Source organism: Saimiri boliviensis, chromosome 6 (assembly GCF_048565385.1).
Source record: "Saimiri boliviensis isolate mSaiBol1 chromosome 6, mSaiBol1.pri, whole genome shotgun sequence".
In the NCBI taxonomy this organism is placed as follows: Eukaryota; Metazoa; Chordata; class Mammalia; order Primates; family Cebidae; genus Saimiri; species Saimiri boliviensis.
This window is the reverse complement of record NC_133454.1, coordinates 69095683-69101682: the sequence shown is the minus strand read 5'-3', so window position 1 is coordinate 69101682 and position 6000 is coordinate 69095683.

Here is a 6000-nt window from a genome sequence, read left to right as displayed (position 1 = left end):
AGTGCCTATTATCCAAGCACTTTGGGAGGCTAAGACAGGCAGATTGCTTGAGGCCAGGAGTTTGAGACCAATTCGACCAACATGGCAAAACCCTGTTTCTACTAAAATTACAAAATATTAGCTGGGGGTGGTGGTGCATGCCTGTAATCCCAGCTACCTCAGAAGGCACGAGAATTTCTTGAATGCAGTAGATAGAGGTTGCAGTGAGCTGAGATCGCACCACTGCACTCTCGCCTGGGTGACAGAGTAAGACTCTGTCTCAAAAAAAAAAAAAAAAAAAAAAAAAGAAGAAGAGGCTATGCACAGAGTGCACCTGCGGGACTGGGATGAACATGGTTTTTGCTATCAGACTTCCTGGGTTCAAACCCACTTCCACTGGTACATGCTGTAGGACCTTGAGCAGGTCACATCACCCTTGAGCCACCTTGAGCTACAGTGTATAAATAGGAACTATAAGATAGAAACAATAATTTCCACCATATGAAGTGTTTAAGAGAATCAAGTGTACTCGCAAAAATGAATGCATATGGCAGTGTGATGCTGAATGCAATTAGTTGCGTCCTCCCGAAGCTGGCTGCCCAGGCTCTGCCTCAGTTGACTCCTCCATCTCCTCCGCACCTTGCTGCACAGCTTTAGCTTCTGTTGCCTGGCAGCCCTGGCTTCCTGTGGGCAGTGCTGGCTTTGCCCTGTCCCAGCTTTGGGGCCAGCACATCAGCAATCCCCTTCCTGATGCTACTATCCAGAACAGAAATCAATTTTGTGAAAACACAGAATAAAGAGCTGGCATGGCATAGCACACAGCAGTGATGTGTGTGTTTAAATCCCCACAAACTGCTTCTGTCTCCTCCTGAACCCTCTTCTGACACAGCTGCCTTTCTCACAGAGGCAAATGTAGCTTGAACCGAACACCCCCAGTTTTATTCCTCCACAGTCATCTCTGCCCTTTGGGTTCTGGGCTCTCCCCATCTGTTATGGGTTGAATTTTGTTCCACTTTACCCCACAACTTATATATTTATGTCCTAACCCTCAGTACCTCTGAATGTGACCTTGTTTGGAACTAGGGTCACTGCAGATGCTGTGAGGCTACACTGAAGTAGTGTGGGAACTAATTCTAATATGACTGGTGTCCTTGTAAAAAGGGGACACGAGTGCACAGAGACATATGCACAGAGAAAGTCCACGTGAAGACTGGAGTCACACTGCCACAGGCCCAGGAGCTACCAGAACCCGAAGAGAGGCCTGGACAGATCCTTCCCCGGAGCCTACTGAGGGAGTTGATCTTGAACTTCCAGTCTTCAGAGCTGTGAGATAATCTATTTCCTTTTTTCCTTTTCTTTCTTTTTCCTTTTTTTTTTTTTTTTTGAGACAGAGTGTCACTCTGTCACCCATGCTGGAGTGCAGTGATACAATCTTGCTCACTTCAACCTCCACCTCCTGGGTTCAAGCGATTCTCCTGCCTCAGCCTCCCAAGTAGCTGGGCCCACAGGCACCTGCCACCATGCCTGGCTAGTTTTGTATTTTTAGTAGAGATGGGGTTTTCACCACACTGCCCAGGCTGGTCTTGAACTCCTGACCTCAGGTGATCTGTCCACCTCAGCCTCCCAAAGTGCTGGGATTACAGGCATGAGCCACCGCACCCAGCCAAGACAATAGATTTATGTGGTTTAAGACAACCAGTTTCACAGTAGCCCTAGCAAACCAATACATTACCTAGCTGCTGTGTCCTCAGGGCCTGGCAGAGCCTGGCCCACGGTTCCCATTCAGGAAAGATTTGCTAAAGACTTCTTGAAAGCAGTAGCTCTGATGCTTGCCCTTCAAGGATAGTCCAGAGCCGGACAGGCTACACTATCAAGAGAAGGCATTGCCAGACATGAGCAAAGGCGCAGCCAGGGGCAGGAAGGGGCAGGCTGGGGAGGCTGTAAGGAGCCCGCAGTTGGCTGGGATGTGGATACTGGTAGTGGGGAGGGGTAGGGTGGAACCAGAAGGTGGAGGAATGTGACGTCAGGGTATCAAGGTCTGTGAATACATTTAGTTGAATAAGCAATGGAGCGGTGGGTGCTGCGGAAAGGAGATAGCAAAATAGCAGGGCTCTGGAATAATTATCAAGCTGCAGAATGGAGTGAACGCAGGGAGACCAGGGAGGTCTGGGCTGGGAGCACAGTCCGATTGAGACATGATGAAGGCTGGAACCCTCATGGACTCAAGGATGGAGACAAGATCAGACATTCGAGAGGAAGAAATGCCAGCATGATGACTGCCATGGAGGTATTTCCCCTTGGAGGTGCTACCTCCAAGCCCCTCCTCCTGTAGACGCCACGCTGAGAATTTCCATGATGTCAGTAGTGACATATAAATCACACCACCCCCCAGTTCCCTCTCTGAAGGCTGACAGTTCTGGTGAGAGAGCAAAGGACGCACAATCCCCACCCCAGGCTGCTCCGGTTTCTGGTTCACAATTCAAAATGTCAGTTCATGGAAAGAGGTGATTTTTCACCTTTTTTAATATCAATTTTTTATTAACAAGCATGAGTAATACAAGTTAATGGTACCAAAAAATCCTGAAACTACAGTGGCATTGACATCTTACAGATATAAGGTGAAAATTACAGTAAAAAAATGACCCTGGATAATCCCTTAAGACAAATGACCTAGGATATTAGAAATTCAAAAGACAAAGAGTACATAATTTCGTCTTTACCTTTTGATCGTAATCATCAAAGACCAATGTCTAGTTCAAAGTGGAACGGACTGGCAGGGTTTGGAGGTAGGGGGTGGCTAAGTTATGGTGCTTCCTGCATATGATCCACTATAATGATAAACCAAAGAAAAGAGCAACCACCTGAAATCCTTCTCCCACTCTTATTTTTTGGAGAGCGTTCTCATTTCTGTCTTCTATTTTTTCCCAATGCATATTACAAGCTAGGCTCAGTGGAGTAGAATCATGTAGTAGCTTTATTTTTCTGACAATAGTATCTTGCAAGCCTGTTCCACTGGCTTTCCTTTCCCTCAACCTGGATGATGAGATCTTATCTTGAGCAGATCTCATAGCTTTGGGGACGGGGAGCAATATAATGTTGGATACAATGAAGAGCCTCATTTTTGGTTTCATTTTTATTTGAAGTTCCATGTGCAGAATGTGCAGGTTTGTTACATAGGTAAGTGTGTGCTATGGTGGTTTGTTTCACCTATCAACCTATGACCTAGGTATTAAGCTCAGCAAGCATTAGCTATTTTTCCTAATGCTCTTTCTCCCCTCATTTCACCCCAACAGGCCCCAGTGTGTGTTTCCCTCTCTGTGTCCTTGTGTTCTTATTGTTCAGCTCCCACTTATAAGTGTGGATATGCGGTGTTTGGTTTTCTGTTCTGGCATTAGTTTGCTGAGAATGATGCCCTCCAGTTGCATCCATGTACCTGCAAAAGACATGATCTCTCTCTTTTTTTAATGACTGCATAGTATTCCATAGTGTATATGTGCCACATTGTCTTTATCCAGTCTATTAATGATGAGCATTTGAGTTGCTTCCGTGTCTTTGCTATTGTGAATAGTGCTGCAATGAACATACATGTTAATGTATCTTTGTAATGGAATTATTTATATCCCGTTGGGTATGTACCCAGCAATGAGATTTCTGAGTCAATGATGATACTTCTGGTTCTAGATCTTTGAGGAATCACCACACTGTCTTCCACAATGGTTGAATTAATTTACATTCCTACCAATAGTGTAAAAGCGTTCCTATTTCTCCACAACCTTGCTAGAACCTTACATTTCTTGACTTTTTAAAATTGCCATTCTGACTGGCATGAGATGGTATCTCTCTCTCTTTTTTTTTTTTTTTTTTTTTTTTGAGATGGAGTCTCACTCTATCCTCTAGGCTGGAGTGCAATGGCGTGATCTCTGCTCACTGCAGCCTCTGCCTCCCAGGCTCAAGCAATTCTCCTGTCTCAGCCTCCCAAGTAGCTGGGATTACAGGCACCCACCACCACACAGAGCTAATTTTTGTATTTTTAGTAGAGATGGGGTTTCACATATTGGCCAGGCTGGTCTTGAACTCCTGACCTCAAATAATCCACCTACCTTGGCCTCCCAAAGTGCTGGGATTATAGGCATGAGCCACCACACCCGGCCGTGAGATGGTATCTCATTGTGGTTTTGATTTGCATTTCTCTAATGATCGGTGATGTTTAACTTTTTTTCATATGTTTGTTGGCTGCATGAAAATCTTCTTTTGAGAAGTGTCTGTTCATTTCCTTTGCCCACTTTTTAATGGGGCAGTTTGTAGTGGAATTATTTATACCCCTTTGGGTATATATCCAGCAATGAGATTTCTGGGTCAATGATATTGCTGGTTCTAGATCTTTGAGGAATCACCTGTAAATTTCCTGTAAATTTGTTTAAGTTCCTTGTAAATTCAGTTATTTTTTTGAAGTCTGCCAAATAAGGGTCTGGCATAAAGTGCCTTCTAATGTGGTTCCCCAAGAAAGATACTACGTCACTTCTGTGGTGTGATATAATTCCCACCACTTCAGCTGGTGGGAATGCAAAATGGCACAGCCACTTTAGAAGACAGTTTGGCAGGTTTTTGTGTATGTGGGTGTGCAAAACTAAACACACTCTTATTCTTTGATCTAGCAATTGCACTCCTTTGTATTTACCCAGATTAGCTGAAAACTTACGTTCACACGAAATCCTGCACACAGATGTTTATAGCAGTTTTATTCACAATTGCCAAAACTTGGAAACAACCAAGTTGATCTCTGCCCCTAGTTCCTAAAACAGCTCCCATAACCCTCGGAATCTCGGAATCTCCCGAGTGATAAGAATGTCTTTTGTATGCCAATGAGATGACTGGTGGCTGGAGGCCCCTAGGTAATTTCAATATAGGGGCTGCTTACAGGAAAGATCTAGCCATGATTAGAGGGTTGGAACTTTCAGCCCCAGGCTGAAGGCTCAGTTGATCACCAAAGGCCAAAGATATAATCCATCATGTTTACCTAATGAAACCTCCATAAAAACCCAAAAGGAGTGGGTTTGGAGAGTTTCCAGAAAGATGAACGCCTGGAGGTGCTGGGAGGATAGTGTGCCTGGAGGGGGCATGGAAACTCCCACATATCTTGCCCTATGTATGTACATTCTTCATCTGGCTGCTCATCTGTATCTTTTGTAATATCCTTTATAACAAACAGGTAAATGTAAGTTAAGTATTTCCCTGAGTTCCATGATCTGTTCTAGCAGATGAATTAAAGCTAAGGAGACATTGTGGGAACCCTGATTTATAGCTGGCTGGTCGAAACCTGGGGCTAATGATGGGCATCTGAAGTGGGGTGGAGCACTGTGGGATCTGATGCTACCTCCAGGTAGATGTTGTCAGAAGAGCATTGAATCGTAGGATGCGCAGATGGTGCCTGCTGGAGAAAACTGATGGTTGGTGGGAAGAAATCCTGCATGTTTTGGTGACCAGAAGTGAAGTATTCTACGGTGAGTGTGAAAGTAGAAAAATATTATTTTTTCTTATCTCTTGCAAAATGGTATTCTCACCAAAAAGGCAGAACCTGACAGAGAAACTATCAGACAAAAACCAAACTGAAAAAAACAGTCTACGAAATAATTGGTCCAGAGTCTTCAAAAATGTCAATGTCCTGAAAGACAATAGAATATTGAAGAACTGTGCTGGATAAAAGGAAACTAAAATGCCGGGCGTGGTGGCTCAAGCCTGTAATCCCAGCACTTTGGGAGGCCGAGGCGGGTGGATCACGAGGTCGAGAGATCGAGACCATCCTGGTCAACATGGTGAAACCCCATCTCTACTAAAAATACAAAAAATTAGCTGGGCATGGTGGCGCGTGCCTGTAATCCCAGCTACTCAGGAGGCTGAGGCAGGAGAATTGCCTGAACCCAGGAGGCGGAGGTTGCGGTGAGCCGAGATTGCGCCATTGCACTCCAGCCTGGGTAACAAGAGCGAAAATCCGTCTCAAAAAAAAAAAAAAAAAAAAAAAGG